This window comes from Myripristis murdjan, chromosome 15 (genome assembly GCF_902150065.1).
Source record: "Myripristis murdjan chromosome 15, fMyrMur1.1, whole genome shotgun sequence".
Lineage (NCBI taxonomy): Eukaryota > Metazoa > Chordata > Actinopteri > Holocentriformes > Holocentridae > Myripristis > Myripristis murdjan.
The window spans coordinates 3,841,350-3,863,136 of record NC_043994.1 but is presented as its reverse complement, the minus strand read 5'-3'; positions in this window follow the sequence as shown (position 1 = coordinate 3,863,136).

Below are 21,787 nucleotides of genomic sequence, written 5' to 3'. Positions count from 1 at the left end.
ATATTAAAGTAACTGAACATTGTCTAAAAACGGACAATGAAAATGAAGAGGTTGGTTCTAAGATGAAGATTGTCATTTGAGGACAGGAGAGCAAAGCAGAGTTGAACAGAGAGAACCAGATGAAAAGAGGAAGATGAAGGCCACAGGACAACTAAAGGGATAGTTCACCAATTTTGAAAAATTTGAAATGATTTCACCTCCCCCCTCGCTGTCACATAGGAAAGTAGTGTTTCTATCTTCCTCTCATTGTTACTGAGTGCTGGATACTGGCTGGATGCTCCAAATGCTACTGCCACTGAGGGTCCATCTCTCGGTTAGCTATAGGATAACAAAGAGGACAATCGGGAAGAAAAGAGAATAGATAACATGCATAAAGAGTAGATGGAAGACAGTAGGACAGCGGAAGTGAGAATAGAGAACAGGAGCAAAGAGAATGAGAGGATGGGCATTCAGATTAAGAAAGACACCTGTTTGACTGAGGTATAAAGAAGAACTCTGGGTTTAGTTCAATATAGGTCATGACTGTATTCAACCAAATCAATACAGGACCTTTTAATTAAAAAAAAAAAAAAAAAATCACAACCCCACTACCTTAAGAAGACACATGTGACCGACAGTGGTGCTAGATAAAAGAATTCCTGAATCATTTCTCCCATAACTATCGCTAAATGTACAGTCTAATGAATTATCATCGCAGGACTATCTCTGCCAAAGGCCTGGATGGTTCAAACAAGACAAGGCTTTCATGAAGACACTGAAGAGGTAAAGTCGCAAGATTTGACAGTGTGTCATGTGAAGTGGTTGATTGTGTCCCAGTGATTTGTCACAGCGAACACCGTGATGCTTCTTTTAAATGCCTTAACAGTTGGAGAAACCAGATGATTATGTGATTGCTGGCAGAATGTTTGATCAAACAGCTCTGTATTCAAAACTGCATTTAGCCAAATTAATTATATAAATGTGTGTTATATTTTCCCTATCAACAGATATATTGCGATTTGCTTCTATGGGGCAGTGAAATTCTAACTTACTGTATCACCTGCTAACTTACAACAATCATTACATTCTGTGTAATGTGTGATATTATATATTGAGCTGAGGAACCTACAGTAGGACCCTGGGAATGTAGGACCCTGTGAACATGGGACCCTGTGAACATAGGACCATGGCAACATAGTACCTTGAGAACTTAGGACTTTGGGAACATAGGACCCTGTGAACACACATAGAATGTCATTAGCACTAAGCTAGTTTTCACTCAGCCAAAGATCAACACATAGCATCTTGGAACAAACTCTTTCAGCATATGAGATACATTATGCAGAATCATGAATAATGTAATATATTAGTAACCTCCTAGATAAATAATGTGTTGTGCTCATGGGTGTGCTGGTCATACGACTCTTATCTACAGTGAATAATTGCAGAAATCAGTTAGGACTTAACATAATACCCTATTCATAGCTGTGGATAGTTGAGCTTCAGTACTGTAGTGGAACTCTTCATACTGTAAAACTGCATGGTTGGTGGAGCAGCAGGACATAGGGAGACTGAAAGATAGAGGGAAGTCAGGTCAAGAAATAGCATTCAACTACTATGGAGTTTTTCATGGCCCATGCCCATATGCTTTTAATTAAAGTTGCCAGTAGCACATGTTTGACATCACCATTAAAGACATTGTATGGAATCCATGTTATATTCAGTTCAGGTTTAGGACTTCCCATAGAAGTCTGAAAGTGGACTTAAGCCTTGTTGGAAATATAGTGATAGATATATGAGACAGATTTACATGTTCTTTGGTATCTCTATGTGATACATTAACATTAATAATAAAATTTGTCATAGTTAGTTCCCGATACAGCCATGGCCATACCAATGTACTGTCCAAAAATGTCAGCAGTTTTCATGCATCACAGCAAATGGACTCTTCGGGGCATATGCCTGACCAGAAAAAAAGACCATAAAATGGGCAGAAAATATCTTTTAAAAACCACAGACTCTAAAATTAGCTGATGTCTAGTCAAACTGTGTGTTTGTGTGCGTGTGTGTGTGTGTGTGTGTGTGTGTGTGTGTGTGTGTGTGTGTGTGTGTGTGTGACCTTACTTGCCTTTCATTCATTCACCAATGCTCTTCTCTCCCATGAGTTCCAGACTGATTAGTTATTAGTAGTAAGTAGCAACAGCCTTCAATTCAATTGCAAGCAATGTGGTTCCTGTTAAGCTGACAGGAAAAAACACAGCCACCATATCCAGCCCATAAGAGATCACTCAAATTTTGTTCCCTGCTAATTAGACCTGAGAAGCAATTAGAAATGAATGCCCTTAAAAAGAATGACACAGGCTTATGATGGGTTAAATTAGTATAACATCAACTTTGAGTAATAATTTCCAACATTTCCAAATGAATAAATGTCTTGCCTCCATTGCTTGAGCTTAATGAAAATTAGTTGATATACTTGTTATAAAAGTTTTATGAAATGCTTTTTTGACCTTAACCTTTTTCACGCCTTCTCTCCATAACTTTGATTCCTTGCTCTCTGCTATGCAATTTATCTCTCTCACTGATGTTTGACTCTCCACTGGAGGGATTTCCTAAGTGAGCTGTCTCACAGTGAACAAGCACACACACACTCACCCACACACACATACAGTGACAAGTATGGCAGCTGTGAGTGTGGTAATGTTGAATCATGGAGGCCCCCTGGTGGCCATGTTATTGACCTGGGTGACATGGAGGCTGTGTGTCCTCTGTGAAATGGCAGAGCTTAATAAAGCCAGCTGGTCTTGTTGGAGACTGATGGGACTGTAGAGAATATCCAGACATACATCATATAGTTAAATAAGACTGCACCTGGTAGCACTAGTGGTAGAAGTGCAAGTGATAACAGCAATAGTGGTAGTGGTAATGGTCAGATGAAATAAAAATACAATTATGCCTGTAATGAAATGTTGTGTCCACAGCAGCAAAATGGGAGCAACTTAAGGAAAACACCAGTACTTTTGAATTTACCCAAAATTTAAATTGCAACAAATTATTTTGCAAATCATGTGGGGTACTAATGATTTCAAAACATATAATCAAAATCCTTCAGTTTTCAAATTTGAATTGTTGGTTGAAACACCTACCTTATAATGTTCTGCTTCTGAAGCTAACAGAGTCACCACAATTCATAAACACAGAACTGATAACTTGCTGTGTAAAGCAAACGTTTCCCCAGGAACTATCTTCTGGCAGAAGGACTGTTTTATCCCACCCAATTTCAAGTCATCAAAACTTAATTGACACTGTTTTTGATTTTCAATAAACAACAGTTCCAAGTCAAGCAATATGACTGGTTGAGAGCTGTGTGTTATTCACTAGATTATGAGAGCTGCATCACTTCATCTGTATTTTCCTCTTCAACAGCTGACAAACTAACAGCTGATTATCTAGCACCTACAGGTGATTCTGCTTCTGTAAAGCTAGCTAACAACTCTCTGTGTTGCTTACAATACATATGTTTCCATGTGTAACTTTTGGTTTGGATTATGAGTCTGAAGAAAAAAAAAAAAAAAACAATATCACATTCATAAGGTAATCAACCAACTTTTCATCATATAGCAGAAAAGAAGATGAGCAGATTCTATCTATGCGCCCTGGGTCCTAAGTTCCCAGGGTCCTTTGTTCCTCATAGCCACACATAGATTGTCACAGTCAGAGTCTCTATTCATTTGCTTGTTGACATAACAGTGCCAAAATAAAATCAGTGTACATGCACTTCGTCATTTTGAAGAGAGAAGAAACAATTTCTGTACCACAACACACAAACCTAATGTTTAGCAATCGGATACAAACCATAGCAACATAAAGGCCTAGGTAATAAGACTGTGATTACCTTTGTAAATTAATACTTTTACTTATTTTTAAATTGTGCTTATTGCCTTTTTGTAGTACTGCATACTTCCCTCCCTCCTGTCATTCCCCTCAAGCCAGTCCCTCTGTGCTACTGTAGCCTCTGACCTGTCCATATTCTGAACGATAACTACCCACATCTACACCTATGGTAGTAGAGGTGGCTGTAGCAGCTGTAGCAGTAGTGCTAGTGGTAATGCCAGAGGTAGTAGTATTGTAGTTGCAGTAGTTGTAATTGTAGTTCTAGAGGTAGTAATGGTAGTAGTAATCGTGGTAAGAGCAGTCGTAGGAGTAGTCGTTCTAGTTCTAATAGTACGATGAATAACAGGGGTGGATTGGCTATCTGGAAGTTCTGTCAAAATCCAGAAAGGCTGCTAGTACAGGATGGCCGATAAACACTGACTTTAATTGTTACACAGGGTAACCCAGGAAGAAGTACCCTAAGGGTAAAAAATGTAAGAGAGACAATAAATAAATAAAAACAAGTGGAAGAGTGCGAGACGAACTCTATGCTGGCTTGAAGAGAAGTCTTGAACAGAGGTTGGTTAACATCCATGCAGCTTCCTGAGCTGGAGCGGTAATTAGGTACGCAATGTGGATAAAAACCCACCAAAAAAATGCACGAAAAAGGTACAAATCAAGGTAGAGTGATGTCATCGAAATGTAAAAAAAACAACAACACAGAACTGTTTGGGAGCAGTGCTACTACTGCCAGTGCATTAGCAGCATCATTTATACTTTGAGTTGTGTTTCAGGCTCCTGTATTTTATTATCCAGCCAACATGTGTCCTCTGTCTCATAGTAAGTATTCCAGTTAAACTAAATGGCATATGTAGTGGTATAAGAATTGAGATCAATGTATTGTGATCTCAAAGCTTGTACAGTACCACGAGTCAAGATCCAGGTTTTGGGACACTCCTGAGCCGGTCTGAGTAGTTTTAGTAGTGGTGAGTCAGTCTGGAGTTTAGGTCCTGTGCTCCATTCTCTCTTCCCCCCCTCCCCACCCCGTACTACATTTTCACCTCTTCCCCCAACCAAACTTCACGCATCCTTAGCCTTTAGTGTCGCCGTGCCATCGGCTGAGGCCCCCCCAGCGGGTCGCCGGGCGGTCGTTAAGGGGAGGGGCCCGAAGATGGATTACCAGGCGCCATATTGGCCATCAGGGCCAATCAGCAGCCAGGCAGGAAATGGATGGCTCTCATTTGTTCTCATTATTATCGTAACAGCCATAATGCTCAGACAGACACACACACGCCGCTCGCTGTCACCACCGTGAAACGCGCCCATTAGTTATGTTGGGAGACAGCCTGTGAGTGTGTGTGCGTGTGTGTGTGTGTGTGTGTGTGTGTGTGTGTGTGTGTATTTGTGTTAGCATGCACACACACAGCTTAATCAGGACCCTCCCACCTCTCTCAGTGCAGTGATATAGCATCTCATTATTCCTTCCGTATGGAGGCTCAGACTCAAAGAACACACATTCATTTGTGCAGCGAGCATCACCTTACAGAGCCACTGGCTTCTTCACTTCAACAACCAGAAGAGCCTTGACGAATGCTGACGTACACATTTCATGAGTGGAGAAACCCATTTTGTTTTGTTAAGCAGCATTGCCTTTTTTTTCTTTCTTTCTGAGACAGTGTGCAGGCTGAGAGGGCTACAGGGTAGCTTTAGTCTGACATATAGGGCAGACATTGGTCTTATATTAGAAAGCAGATATGATCCAATCATTGTTGTCCACCTCACCTGATGAGGTGAGGTTAGAGTGAAAATCTTGATGAGATACTCCAAAAGTGTTACAAAAAGTTTATTCTTATTCTTATCCTTATTCTTATTCTTATTGTGAATACAGTGGTCCCTCGCTATAACGCGGTTCACCTTTCACGGCCTCGCAGTTTTGCGGATTTTTTTTTAGTGCAATTTTGCATGTTTTTTTTTTTTTTTTTTTTTTAAACAACAGCGCATTGTGTTCTGCGTCTTGATTGGCTAAGGGAGAGCCCTCACATTGTGTTCTGCGTCCTGATTGGCTAAGGGACTGTAGACCATTGTCAATCAATCTCCTCCGTGCCGTGTCTCCTGTACAGTACAGAATGCGTTCATTCTATAATACTGGACTTATTTTTCTACGAAGGTTTGAACTTTGAGAGTTTAAACAGGAGAGAAAAGTGAGAAAATGTTAATGCCTGTCTGAGAAAAGTGTATAAAGTGTGTAGTGAGGGGTTTTACAGCCTTAAAACATCTAGAATAATTGTAAAAAATAAAGCTGACTACTTCGCGGATTTCGCCTATTGCGGGTTATTTTTAGAACGTAAACCCCGCGATAAACGAGGGACCACTGTACCAGTATTTTTATCATCATGGATTTCAGAAGAGTTTTGGTGTCCCATGATGGTCTAAATGCTATTTCAGAAGCTTTTCTAAGAATAAAACAATAGGAAAAATGCTGTTGCATTGAGCAAACGTCTCTATATCTGTGGAAGCAAAATGCATGCTGTTCTCTAAAATATTAGCTTCTTACAGTCTATAGTTACATTTAAAAGTGACCTCTAGTGGCCCTGTGAATAATGACACTGTGATGTGGTACTAAGGGAGTCTTGCTGTAGGGAATAGGGAGGGCTGCTGGATGATCAGTCAGCACAACTTTCACTCAGTTGACCTGAACTCTAATCCCAAATAGAGCCAGAGCAATGTTTGCTTTTTAGCTAGCTAATGTTAGCTACCTCATGTTAGCTGCATAGTATGAGTGAAAGTTAGCTAACGTTGTGTAACCTTAAACCATGACCCTTTCCTAATCTTTACCATGACGCCAACTTTTCCCTAACATGAACCTAGTATTGTTAGAGGTTAGTGAGGTTTGTTAGCTACCAATCTATGTAGTTGTATGGGCTGAGGGACTTCATCATGACCAATTAAAGTAATTTCGCTTTTCCAGCACGAATAGACTTTTTTGTAGCAGTCATTTTGACAAGAAAAGCAGGTAAACACAGGTGTTTCTGTTTGGTGTAGGTAGCGCCCTGCTCCCATGTACACGCTGGCTCACCGGATAAGCTCTGGTACACTTACATGGAATGGAACCTTCATTCATTAGTAACACCTGTGTTTGGCTGCTATTTCATGACAAAATAGTTGCTGTGAAGCCAGGATTGAAAAGCGGATTGTCCCGCCCTTATCAAGTTTAACCCAAACAATTACAGCCTTGTTTCTGCTCTACCACATCTTGTTATTTCCTTGCAGCCATATATCTATCTCTGTTGTAATTACAAAATGCCATTCTTCATGCATTACTTTTGGGAAATCTGTTGGAAAGGAAATGATGGATGCAGCATTGCTGGATGAGGATATAGAGTGAAGACTGGTGGAAACAAGTGGTCTTGGAGGAGTTGGAGACAGAACTTCAGCATGGAGCTGTGTGTCCATAGTGTCCCCCAGGATGTCACCGTCTGTTGCCTATAAGCTACTCCTGATGAATTGCACTGCTAAAACTTGGAAGCTGTGAAAAATATCCTTTTGAGTTATAGCCAACCAATCTGGTGTGCGCAAAAGCATTGATGCTGATGCACTTGTTTTACAGCTTGGTGCTAGTTGTGCAAGAGCTACACAAAATGAGGTGTGTCTGGAAATATACCACACCCCTCCAGCTAGAGGCTGCAGATGGAATGAACATAGGCTACTTGTCCTGCTGCCTTCACATGGAAATAGGGATTCAGTCAACCAAAACATATCACAGATTTTGATAAAAAATCATCCCTTAATCTCACCCAGTTCAGACTGCAGTTCCTTCTGTCTTCATACACAGTGCTAAGCTGGATGGACACATGCAACTTGGTTCAAGAGATGTAAACAATGTCTGGAAAACCATGAGATCTCCAGCTCCAGGATCATTGAAAAGATGTACTTTAACATCAGCTGAGCACTGAGCTGGTATCTGAATAAATTCAGGCGGTTGAATTTTAAGAAAATTGGTTCTTGGATGGAAATTCTCTCTCTAGCTTGCCTAATCTGCTGGTGATGATGGCTGTGTCTTGTACTAAATTTAATGTAAGCCAAAGAGAAGCCCAACGCACAAATAAAGACCTTCTCAAAGGTTTGGTTTGTGCAACATTTCCTACAGGGCAAAACCTTAAGTCACATATACAAATTCCTAAGTGATTCATTTTGCTAAGTATATGTAAACTAGCTGTCTACACAGCTTATCTGTAAGAGGCACCAGCACAGTCAGCTTGGAGTTCACTGTGCTGTGCACATGCTGACAGCGTGCTCTTCATGAATAGCAAAGACTCCTGCTCTGTTGTTACAGAGGTTTGTGTATGTACAAGCCCTTAGTGAATCAAAACTTTAGTAACTATAATTTGAGGGTAAAAGACTTGTGAGCGTGTCACATCCAGCCCCCAGGATGTTATGGAGGGAAAGGTGAAAAAAACAAACAAACAACAAAATCAAAATATTTTTAGGTCAAAATATTAAATTTTAAAATTGAAATATTTATTATTATTAAGAAACAAAATAAGAGATTTCTATGATAAATTCTAAAGATAGATATAGATTTAGATAGATATATAGATAGACACACAATTCCGTGACAATTGGTTTTATTCATTTGATCTGTTACTGTTTTTATTCCCAGTTGTCATGGTTTTGCTGTGTTATATGATTTTAAATGTGACCGAACTTTTCCCTCAACTCGGTGCTGTTTTTCTCCCAGTCGCCTCAAACTGACGACTGCATATGTCATTTCCACATCCAAGCTTGAGCTTTTCACTGGGCAAAGTAACGAAATTCAGTGGAGTTTGGCAGCTTTGTCCAGCTTAAGGTAATAAGTTAATGATTTATATCCCCAAATATCAATATATCTTAATAAAACTTTGCATTTATCTTCTGAAATACGTGAAACTGAACATTACTAAACTTGTAACCGTGACCTTTGAAAAAGAAATTACAACAACGTGTGTGACCGTTTGGATACAGTGTCCATACTTGGCTACTGTTCTGCTAGTAAAAAATAACCTGGCCCCTGTGAGGTCTCATTTGAACGAATGCAGCCCACCACCTGATATGAGTCTGACAGCTATCTCTGCACGAGATCGTATCAACAATAGCAACAAGGACAAGGTTTTCTAAGCTCTACATCTAAAGGCCAACAGCAACACTAAACCAACCCTGGTGTGTTTTGTTGTGTTTATCATGTTGTGGCTTTTCGGCTCAGTTGCTTCATGGATTCCTTCCTTGCCATTTCAAGAATGGCAAGGAAAGAGAGCTTCTTCAGTGGACTGACCCAGATTTTGGCAACGGGAGGAGAAAAGGGCTGAAAACAGCAACATGGCTGGTCTGTGCAAGTTGGTTTTAGTGTCTCAAAAAGTCTCAAAGCATGCATTCGATTCAGGATTGTCACTTTCTGAAGTCTCATATTGTCGTAGTAGCAGCTTTAAGTAAGGTGGACACATGACAGTTGCAATGAACAGTTTAGTGCATTTTCCCTGTAAATGACTTGTACCTTGAGCTGTTTTTAATGCCTTTTTTCTTTGTTCTTTGATTGACAGCTCAAAGGGGTCACTGCAATTTTATTTTTATTTTTTTATCCCAGCTGTAAATGTCACATGGACACCAGAAGAAGGCCTTTAGGCTTCAATATACTATAGCTGTATAGGGTAATATGTACTGTGTGTGTGTGTGTGTGTGTGTCTGTGTGTGTGTGTGTGTGTGTGTGTGTGTGCGTGCGTGCACGCGTGCTTGTATGTAGCCTCCAGGGCCTCAGTGAAGACTAGCTTCTAAAATGGAAACACTGATTAGATCTGAGCAGCAATTTCAAATGTTAGCACACAGTTCATACACACACACACATACACACTGCAATCCAGAGAGTAAAATCCATTATCATTACCTATTAAATATTACCTATTACACACCTCTGATACCTTTCTCTCTAATTTTCTCAATCGTTTTTATAGGCTCAAACAAACTCTGTCCTGCCCTTCTACTGGCAGGGTTTAGGAAATGTGTCCTAAATTAAGCAATTTGTTCTGTGGCATTAAAGGAGCTACATCAATTTTTATTTTACCAATCAACCTACAGCTATGTGAAATAAATGACTATGAGCATAACGTCATGAACCTCACATACTGTGCCTAATATGCTGAGGTGGAAAGAGCACTAACATACAGCGTACCCACTGATTCTGGAATCCTTGCAATTTTATTGCATTTTGAAAAATGTATTTCAGGCTTTTTTTTTTTTTTTTTTAGGGAATTTAGGTGAAGGCATCCTTATAAACATATTTGGTCTCGCTGAATGACTTCCCTGCTACATAAGACATTTGAAAAGCCTTTTTTCAGAATATTTTTAAAGTTGTATTGGTTGCACTGGTGTGTTTAATATGTCACCCTCATGCTCATGGTATACTGACTGTACATCTTGATGTAAAAAGTATGGACCCCCCAGTTTTCCTAGTCTGCACTGTAGCGCCACTGGTGGCCACAAACTGCACTGGATACCTGTCATAAATTCTTTGGAAAAACAGAGAATATCAGGGAATTTTATAAATGACAAATAACTTTACAGAACATTTTTCCAGTGAGATGCACACATTGATTGCATGGTGGTTTAAAGCCAAACTGGAATTTATTAATATGAACACAAATGAATGAATGAATGAATAAATGAATAACAATGTCAGATCATGGAAACACTTCAAATTTGTTATAGAAAGGCACTGAAAAAATGTATTTTGCTGAAAGGAAGTTTGAACCCATGTGGCTTTGCAGGCTTAGGTCCATGTAACTATATATACTGATTTCAATTAGCATCCAAAAAAAAAAAAAAAAAAAAAAGAAAAAAAGAAAAAAAAAAGAAAAAACGCACCATCTAATCATTTAATAAGGAAAGACACAGAATGATGTTGTCAGAAACTGGAAAAGGTCTTTCTCTGTGCCAGTGGAGGGACAGGTGTGTACCTGAGCAACAACACCACGCAGCCATGATGAAGACCAAAACTTGATGTAAGAGACCTGAAGGAGCTCTGAGCTCCTGCCCCGCCTGTCCCTCGCTTCCATTCCCCCATACTATCTTAGACTCTACCTCAACATGAACTTACAATGTCAGGAAATTTAACTAGAAACAGCCCGGTCCCCTAAAAATTACGTTTCCATACAGCTAAACTTTATTCTTAACTAAGTTTGGGGGAAACGTATTTTGTCCTACATCATGTTTGTTTCTGACGTACCACAAACATGTTTCTAATCATCATATCTTACAGTGCATCACGTCGGGCAGCATTGTAGCCAGTTTTCTTAACTTTAGTCACCTAAGCCACTTGGTTCAGGTTAGGGAAAGGTGAGGTTTAAGCGTAAAAACACTTGGTAAGGTAACGCTGCCACTGCGCCTTCCTCCACCTTCCTCCTAGTGTGGACTTCAGACTAAGGGATTACAAGTGTTCATTATATGTCATACATTACAAACAAACAAAAATAATCCACAACAAAATACGTTCCCCTCGAAACGTAATTGAGAATGCAGTTCAGTTGTATGACAACAGAATTTTTAGGTGACAGGGCTCCTAGAAAACAACAAAACAGCATCACCACAAGGTAAAACAGACATATTTATATTGAAACAGTGTTAGTGGGCTTTACAGTTAAATCTTATAGCTAATGTGAAAGATGAAAAAGCATGTTGCTACTGTCAAAAGAAAAATACTTCTCATTATGAGTACTTGTGGTGTGATTTGCATTTTCTTATGCATGTATTTATTTATTTATTTATATAGTCACTTATTTGTCAGCTGTTTTTGTCAGTTGAGTCTAAAGCAGGGGTTGTAGTTCAGGTCCTTGTAGAGAGACAAAAAAAAAATCATGGAGCCAGGGGAAGGGGGGTAATATTCCGAGAAAATAAAAATCAAGAATTTCCAAGATTAAAGTTGTAAATTTACGAGAAAAAACTTGAATGTTCTCTGAGATTAAAGTAGTACATTTGAGAGAGGAAAACCCACAAATTTATGAAAAAAAAAAATAGAAAATTCTGAGATTATAAAGTCTGAAATTAACAAGTAAAACTGTTTTCTTCTATTCTGGGATTTAGTTAGAAGCAAATCCTGGTGAGTTGAGCTTAGAATCACAATCTTCTCATCAGCATCTGGACTTTGAAGAGACATTGCTGTGACTTGGGCCGATTCAGAAGAGAACAGTCTTGTGATTCTGGGCTAAAAGAGTTTTCTGAGGGCATCAGCTGCAGGCCTGATACACGGTGAGCAGCAGCAAAGTGAAGCCATGTGGTTCTATGACCAAAAAGTTAAAGAAAAACTATTTTCCCAATTTTTTCCTTGTACATGTGTGACTTTATGATCTCAGAATATTCATGTTTTGTCCTCATAGATTTGTGAGTTTTTTTTTTCTTGTAAATTTACAACTTTAATCTTGGAAATTCTGAGTTTTTTTTTTTTTTTTTCTAATTATTACCCCATCCCCTGGCTCCGTGATTTTCTCCCTCTACAATGGCCCCAATTTGCTGGCCTAGTTTCAGGTGTTGCTTCAGTATAGGAAGAAAAAATGCTATATCTTAAACATCAGGGTGCATTTCTTTTCTCATGGGAAGTTTTTGCAGACTGGATGTGGCCCTCGGGCCGCCTGTTGACAAACACTGCTCTAAAGGGTCCTCACTTCAGTACAATAGTGTGTCTTACAGGAGGCCAGTCACAGCCTGGCAGTGTGTTACTCTGCCTCACAATCCTGGTTTAATGTCACATCCACTCCACATGATATAATTTTAGTGCTGTGACATGAGATATGTCAACAGCAGATTAGTACTGATAGTACTTGTTGCCTATAATTGTACCAGCTCTGTATTCTTAGTAGAAACATATGTCTTTGCAGTGATAAAATACAATGGTGTGGTTATGGTGATTATGATGTGTGTGCTGTGGGTTTCTGCCAATACCTTTACTTAGTTCTGTGCGCAACACGCACTCAAGTTCGCCAGCTAATAATGTGTGTGTGTGTTTGTGTGTGTGTTTATGGGTGTGTTTGAGACTATTAAGTCAGATCAGATGAAAACATTTGACAAAGAATATGCTCTTGGGATGCGGCCATGCTCCCTCCTGCAGTGTTCACAGATAGCACGAGTGTTCATGAGTTCATGTGTGTTACGACGTGATGATAGAGGCTTATTTAGGCCTCTGCCAATTAACTTCAGGATGATGAATGAGGCAGTGTGTGTGTGTGTGTGCGTGTGTGTTTGCCGGTTGTTGTGTTGATGATAGACTCAGCTGCTCACTATAAAGGGGATTGGCCAATTGCTGGGTCCACCCACCTATAATAATAATGTCAATCTGCACGGACAGACACACACACACACACACACACGCCACCACCACCACCACCACCACACACACATTGAAGCTGTCAAGCTGTGATCAGTCAAAGCTGGCCCAGACAAAAGCATCACATGTTTTGGACAATAAACTGCACCATTTGCATAGAAAATGATTGTAGAGGCTCACAGAGCAAGGCTGCCTGGGTCAAACTGCTCTGTAGGGGGGCTATGGAGTACTGACATTCAACCCCCCAACACACACACACACACACACACACACACACACCAAATACAGAATGAGCTGAAAAATACTTCATTCTTCACACAGCAATTTTTTCTAAACGATGTTGCATGTGTTACTCATTGAGTAAGGCTACAGATATATAGCACAATAAGATAATTTAAGATATGTAATATGATTTTTTAAGATATTCAGTGCACAGAGAAGTAGCTGTGCTAAGCCCTCAGTTGTGTGTTTTTGCCATCTGCAGAATGTTACAGTAAAAAACATTAAAGTTGACCCACCAAAATCATAGATGCATGCCCAGTAGATCATTGGCTTCAGTGCTCCATGCTAACATTTTACATACAGTACACCACGCTGAACTGCTGTATCATATTATAATTTTAAAGAACACATTTTAAAGCACAGCTTCAAAGAGATTGGACGACACAAGAAAATTGTTTTTGCTGTATCATTTTGGGCTGTCATCAAACTCAAACTTTGTTAATTTACCAATTTGAGTGAATTAAAGCAGTTATTTTTCAAAACATTAGCTGGGGGGAAGTCCTCCTCAGTGGCACAAGGCTAACAGTTAGCATTTGGAGCATCCAGCCAGTATCCAGCACTCAGTAACAATGAGAGGAAGAGAGCACCTCTACTGCCCTACAAGGAAGTGAAATAATATCACATTTTTCAAACTGGGTGAACTATACCTTTAAAAAAGCTATATCCCCAAAACCTGATGCTTTACTTCAACTTTGAAATGCTAAGTGGTCATGATATACAAAAAAAAAAAAAAAAAAAAAAAAAAAGGCGTTAATAGGGTTTTAATAAGCTCTTTCTGTTATCTCCCTCCCTCTCTTTCCTATGACATCATGTGTATTCATCAGCCAATGGTAGATCACCTCGCATGCTGGAGGCGGGACGGGCAGAGGCTGGGTTAAGAGGGTGGGTGGGTGGAGTGGGCACAGGTCAATTACTTATACCAAAGCTGTTTTCACAGAGAAACACAGACTGACTAATGAGATTAGTCCAATCCAACAAACAGGAATGCTTGCTTGCACACACAACACACACACAGTATACACCTAATTATGCATACACGAACACACACAAGCCTGAAAACTATGTGACTGTGGCTTGTGTGTTTGTGTGTGTGTGTGTATGTGTGTGTGTGTGTACATGTAGGCTGCCAAGTCTCACCAGTGGGAGCGAGCTGCCGTTGTAATCCAATTACAGGAGCATAAGCGATTTGTTAGACACTTCTCATAATGTAGCAGTTTCCCAATAAACTCTGCCTGTAATAACTGCACTGAACCAGGGCATAAATCTGACAGGGTTTGGGAATACAGCTGCACTGCACCCAGGGCCTTCTGCTGCATGTGTGTGTGTGTGTGTGTCAGCACTTTACAGTCCCCTTCTGCTTCTGACAACTGAGTAGTCTTCACAATGACAGAGCTAACCAGAAAACGCTCTATCTATTTTATTTTATTTTATTTTATTTTATTTTATTTTGTTTTGTTTACTCTCACCGAGATAGGCAACAACAATATTTTACTTTTATATGAATGAATACCTTTTTCATTATTAATAATTAATACTTTTGCTGTAAAATCTAGTCACATTAAAGGACAAACAGGTTAAACTACATTACTTTTCCCACTGTGTTAGTCTGACCTAAATCTACATGATGCATTTATGGTAAATTTATTGAATAAACATCATAGGGTTAACAGAAAGCCAGCAAACATTCAATTAAAGTGAGTAAAAATACATATAAGCCTATATAAAATCTAACAACAGCCTTTTCATCATTTTGTGGAAAGGCATTTGCCAAATACTTGTAACTTGTATACTTGTTTTCCTTGTGATAATCACCAATTGGAGGTTATAGTTTACCCTGTTTACCCTTTTTTATTATTACTATTATTATTATTTTATAATTTCCAGTTACAAAATGTATTCTATAGTTGGGGTTTCCAGTGCTTCTTGGCTGCATTTACACTTTGTGTTCTATTTGAGTCTCAATCAGCATTTTATCCATCCATTCATTCATCCAGGAAGGTCCCCTTCAGATACAATGTCTCATCTTCCAGGGACACCTGGTCAAAAGGGCAGCAAAGGCTAATGTTACCAAAAAAAAAAAAAAATTGCCTACACAAAACAAGAACAACAAAAAAGTCGGTAACACAGGTCACGATCAAGGTGGGTTAAGGGTTTAGGGCTGTCTGAGACAAGAGCGAGTTTCCTTTAAAATACTTTTTTTGTACACATTTAAAGGGGCTCATGTTGCCAGGTTTAAATTATTTTGCATTTTGTTCAATGCTCATGGTGCATGGGGAAAAAAAGGCAGCAGTCTGATTGCACTTTTGGAAGATTTAGAAAAATCCAACTGAAGGATCTAGTGTTACAGTTCTATGAGGAGTACACTAAAATGTTGGGGATATAAGAAGGGAATTTACCTGACAATCTCTTTGATTTTTCAGTTTCCTTTTGTAATGTCTTCAGCAAGCATTGTTCATACTTGCAGTAGTGGCATTTCAGTTAACGAAAAAAAAGGCCAGCACTGTTCATTGATCTGAAGGAGGAATATGAGCAGTAATGCTGAAACACTGCCGGAACTCATTTCCTATAATATAACAAATGCCTCATGAGGCAAAAGAGAAATCAAACTTGGTTTTAAATGGTGTATGGATGTCTTCTGAGAGGCTAAACGGTAGCTGTTTAAGCTAAAGTGAAGTCAGACGCCTGTGTGTTGCCTCAGGCATGGAGGCCACTATAATGGGCAAAGAGGAGCTCCCAGCACTACCAGGAGAGAGAGGACTGTTGTCCATATGGGAGCAGCGGTCAAGGGTGGAGGAGACCAGGATGGGGTTAATGAGGAGATGGCAGTGGGGGGCGCAAGGGGACTGGTGAGTGTACACGCAAACACACATTTGCAAAGACACACACACACACTCTCACACTTGCACAAACAAGTACACACACACACACACACACACACACACACACACACATACACACACATGTCTACACACTCCTCTTTGTCTCCTGATGTGACTAAATTTACCACGCAGAGTTGGATGGGAATTGTTAAGAGTTGGATGGATCTGATATATGAACCAGAGCCACAGGCTATAGTATTTTGTGTGTATGTGTGTATGTATGTATGTGTGTGTGTGTATGTGTGTGTGTGTCAGAGGTGGGACCAAGTCATTGTTTTGCAAGTCACAAGTAAGTCTCAAGTCTTTGCCCTCAAGTCCCAAGTCAAGTCCCAAGTCAAGTCTGGTAATGTAATGTAATTAATGTAAATTAAGTAAAGTAAGTAATGTAAATTACTTATCAAACAGACCTAACAATTCAACTACCAATGAATGAGCAGTGGTATTCATGTGATAACATAGATTGAAAAATAAGACGAAGTGATACCTCTTCTCTGAATAGACAAGCTAAGCCAGTGTGCTGCTGTTAGCCAGTGAAAATAGAGCGGAGTGTTAACTCTTCGCTTTGTTAGACAATCTATGTCAGTGCACTGCTGTAGCCTGGAAAGTTTCTTTGCCTTTTGGCTCGTGCCGTGCCGGTGCAGCTGTTATTATGTCAAATTCCGCGTTAAAAATAGATTCCGTTTTATTTGGCTAATTCCGCGATTCCGTGATCGATAACATACTTTTTAATCTTTGTGTTTTGGGGAAAGTAGGGAGTCTTTCCAAGTCAAAAGGCTCAAGTCCAAGTGAAGTCACGAGTCCTTGATGTTAAAGTCCAAGTCGAGTTGCAAGTCTCTTTACATTTTGTCAAGTCGAGTCTAAAGTCATCAAATTTATGACTCGAGTCTGACTCGAGTCCAAGTCATGTGACTCAAGTCCACACCTCTGGTGTGTGTGATCGAGTTGGGCAGCTGCCCTACTAAACCTAGCCGTACCCCCATCTTTACCTCCACCAACAGAGTTGGATGAGAGTTATGTTTTTGTCCTATTTTGTTCATGAGTTTGTTAGCGGGATATGTCTAAAATGTATTAACTGATTTCAATCAGAAGAGACTTGCTATAAAATGAAAGAGAATGAGAAATTTGAAGTAGTATTAAATTTACAAGAGAAACGTGAAGTATTTTTACTATGGTCATGAGCTGTGGGTAATGACCGAAAGGACAACAGCACGGATACAAGCGGCCGAAATGAGTTTCCTTTGCAGGGTGGCCGGGCGCTCCCTTAGAGATAGGGTTAGGAGCTCAGTCACTCGGGAGGGGCTCGGAGTAGAGCTGCTGCTCCTCCGCATCGAGAGGAACCAGTTGAGGTGGCTCGGGCATCTGTTTCGGATGCCCCCTGGACGCCTCCCTGGGGAGGTGTTCCAGGCATGCCCCATCGGGAGGAGGCCCCGGGGAAGACCCAGGACACGCTGGAGGGACTATGGGCTCTAGTTTCCTGGCGCAGCGCGGGGTGGCGCAGTGAGGCGAACCCCGCGCAGCGCTAGTTTCGACCGGCGAAACGGCAGAGGCGGACAGTCTCCAAGTTTCGCCGAGATGGGAGTGGCGACGCAGCGGGGGGAGGTGCCGACAGATTCGGCTTGGCGCAGTGACAGTTTTGTGCCAAAAGGCTTCGCCGAGGTGCGCCAAAAGCTCGCCATCTGAAACCACGTCTACTTTCAGCGCAAGGCGGAGCAGGGCTGACGCAGAGGAAGTTTGGCTGGTTGGCGCACATCACCAAAACCTCACAATCAGCACAAACGGTGCCAATCTCCTTTGATCTGACATCAGCTGTGACGGGACAGTTGATATGGAGATATATGTATGTGCTGATTGTGATCGTAGCATTGAATAGTGTTTTTTTTTCGGTATTTATTGCATCGTTCATGTTCCTGACATTCCAGAAGCCTGCCTGTGAGGTTTTGGTGACGTGTCCGCACTGCTCGCCGGTCTCCACTCCGCGCCTGTCTCCTGAGCTCCGCTCCTCCTGCGGCAATAGACCTCCATGTCAGCTGTGTAAACTTTCATTACGCCTTCGTGCAGCGCATTTTAAAGGCGAGGACAGGGGCTCATTTGATTGGTTACATGTGAATCGGCTGTGTCAAACCCACTCCATGCCTTCTCTCCTCCCTTGCGCCGGTAGGAGGGACGGCGGAGTACTTGCGCCACCGAGCATGGCGTGCCAAACTTGGAAAATCCGCCTGGCCACACCCAGTTGGCGAAGCGCATCTGCGCTACGCCCCCGCCTCGCCTGGTCTGCGAAACTAGAGCCCTATGTCTCTCGGCTGGCCTGGGAACGCCTTGGTGTTCCTCCTGAGGAGCTGGCGGAAGAGTCTGGGGAGAGGGAAGTCTGTGGGCTCTAGTTTCCCGGCGCAGCGCGGGGTGGCGCAGTGAGGCGAACCCCGCACAGAGCTAGTTTCGACCGGCGAAACGGCAGAGGCGGACAGTGTCCAAGTTTCGCAGGCGGAGGTTCGCCGAGATGGGAGTGGCGGCGCAGCGGGGGGAGGTGTCAACAGATTCAACTTGGCGCAGTGACAGTTTCGTGCCAAAAGGCTTCGCCGAGGTGTGCCAAAAGCTCGCCATCTGAAACCACGTCTACTTTCAGCGCAAGGCGGAGCGGAGCTGGCGCAGTGGAAGTTTGGCTGGCTGGCGCACATCACCAAAACGTCACAATCAGCATAAACGGTGCCAATTAATCTCCTTTGATCTGACATCAGCTGTGACGGGACAGTTGATATGGAGATATATGTATGTGCTGATTGTGATCGTAGCATTCAATAGTGTTTTTTTCGGTATTTATTGCATCGTTCATGTGCCTGACACTCCGGAAGCCTGCCTGTGAGGTTTTGGTGACGTGTCCGCACTGCTCGCCGGTCTCCGCTCTGCGCCTGTCTCCTGAGCTCCGCTCCGCCCGCGGCAATAGACCTCCTTGTCAGCTGTGTAAACTTTCATTACGCCTTCGCGCAGCGCATTTTAAAGGCAAGGACAGGGGCTCATTTGATTGGTTACATGTGAATCGGCTGTGTCAAACCCACTCCACACCTTCTCTCCTCCCTTGCGCCGGTAGGAGGGATGGCGGAGTACTTGCGCCACCGAGAATGGTGTGCCAAACTTGGAAAATCCGCCTGGCCACACCCAGTTGGCGAAGCGCATCTGCGCTACGCCCCCGCCTCGCCTGGTCTGCGAAACTACAGCCCTGGGTGTCTCTGCTCAGGCTGCTGCCCGCGTGACCCGGCCCCGGCGACGATGACGCTGACGACGACGACGACCCTGGCAGAAAACAGTTTGCCAATGGAAGTAATCCCATGGAACAGGAGCTTCCATTCGTGAAGGAACTTCCCCCAGAGCCCAGGCGGCACTTGTGGAGGTGATGTGGAGTGGAGAGTTTGATGATGGGATGTCTTCATGAGAGGGTCACGAAATAGCCACAGTGCTGAGATGACAGCTAAATGATAGCAGAGAGAGAACACTTTTAAAGTTTCACAGCTTACAAGAGATTGGCTAGAGGCAAGCGTGTCCGGTTATGATTGGATGAAAACAGGAATGAGCTGATGAAGCTTAGAATGAACTGTGCTTGTGACTTACAGGCATGCACAAGGGCATTTGTATAGTTGGTCATGTGGCAAAGAAGAACTGATTCACTTTTCACACTGACTGGTGCACAGTTCCTATACACACACTCCCCAATGCATATATGTACTCAGATATCTGATATTAAGATGTGTCATTTGTGTAGTTTCTTTTGATTGTGTTAATCTGCTAAAGATGGTTGCTATTTAGTGGATTGATACATTAGTTGGGTTTATTTTCAGATGTTTTCTTTTTCCATTCGGTTGTAAAGTTGTGACGTAAGTGCTCCCGACAACAGAACTTCCGGGGCCAAGTACGCAGCGCGCCAATCCTCTGTGCCTTGTAAACATGCCCCAGTGCTGATCCCTCGTTTTAACAGATCTGAGACTAAAAAAACAACTCAACTGTCATTCTACCACTTTCCTTGCAGCGACAAAGAGAAGAGGGACACATTTTTCTCTGAAAACAACTTATCCCTCACACCAACCCTTTTCCAAGACATCACCGGTGCTGTGTACATTAGCCGTTGCCTAGCACACCACTGTAACTAGGAAACATTAGCTAGCTGGCCCAGGGGGTGGCTTTTTCACTTTTAGCCACAACATGGCACATGTAAAGACAGAGAACATGTCATATAACGTTAAAAACCGAAACATGGCACATGAAAAGCTGGCCTTGGATCAAGACTGTCATAGAGATCTTTTTATCGAGTCAAACGTCAAATAAAATAAATCTATCGATAGAACAAGTATATGACAGTCTTGTTCCAGGGCTAGTGAAAAGCCGGAGAATGTGGCAGTAACGTTAAAAGCCACAACACGGCTAACGTTAATCTAGCTATCCTGCAGCTCACCTTGACCTGACAGATTTTCATTTTCATAGATGCTTGGACTTTACCTTTAATTATAGCCCCTGGGAGATGAGTTACACTAATAAACCGAATCGAATCGAAAGCATTTAGACCCTGATACTCGGTCCATACTAGTTGGATAGCTGTCGCATTTGGGAAAAAAAAAAACACTGATGTTGAATGAGCCTCACCTCTGACCTCCATGTGAAGGGCAACATGAAAGAAGATCATTTCCTTATGGACTTCAATAAACTATCAGATTATTACTGCAAGAACTGATGGTTTCATGTTGTGGTGTTGTGGAAGGAAGAGCATTGCTCCAGAGCTTCCATAAATAGTGGCTGTATTTGTATTGTGGTCACTGACAGCCTGATAAATATTAATGACAAAGCATCTGAAATTCTTCAAAAGGCATTTGACTAGAGGAGAAAATGTATGCCCTTATCCACTATACTGAGAGAATGAAAATATTACCACATACTGTAGAATGCATGAATTGTCCATTTCAGAACATTTAAGGACCCTGATCCCTGTGGACAGACCACACATGGTGTACTCTGTACTCAAGGAAATGTGCAAAATCCACCAGGAAAGGCCTTGTTTAACCAGTCTAATGCACTGGAGCTAGTTTGGCTTGAGAATCCAAGATACTGTAGCAAAGAACTGTCTCTTAGGACATTGGACTTCCAGTGTCTTCCAAATGAAAGTTCAAACCAACTCTGAACTGAGCCATTCTGTTTTTCATTACTTTTTGTTAGAAATGTCTCAAAGAAAACATGTATCACAATTTGTTTGAATTGTAATTTATTTAAAGTTAAAGTCAGATTTTTACATAAAAGTAGATTGGTCTCACAAGCCTAAATCCCGGTGTGGCTTTGATAGAGAAGAGACAAATGAAAACCTGGAGTCAAATATGGACTTTACTCCACTCACACTGGCAGTTCAAAACATTTAGTGAAATACAAATCAACAACATCTTTCTCTCTCTGGTTTCTC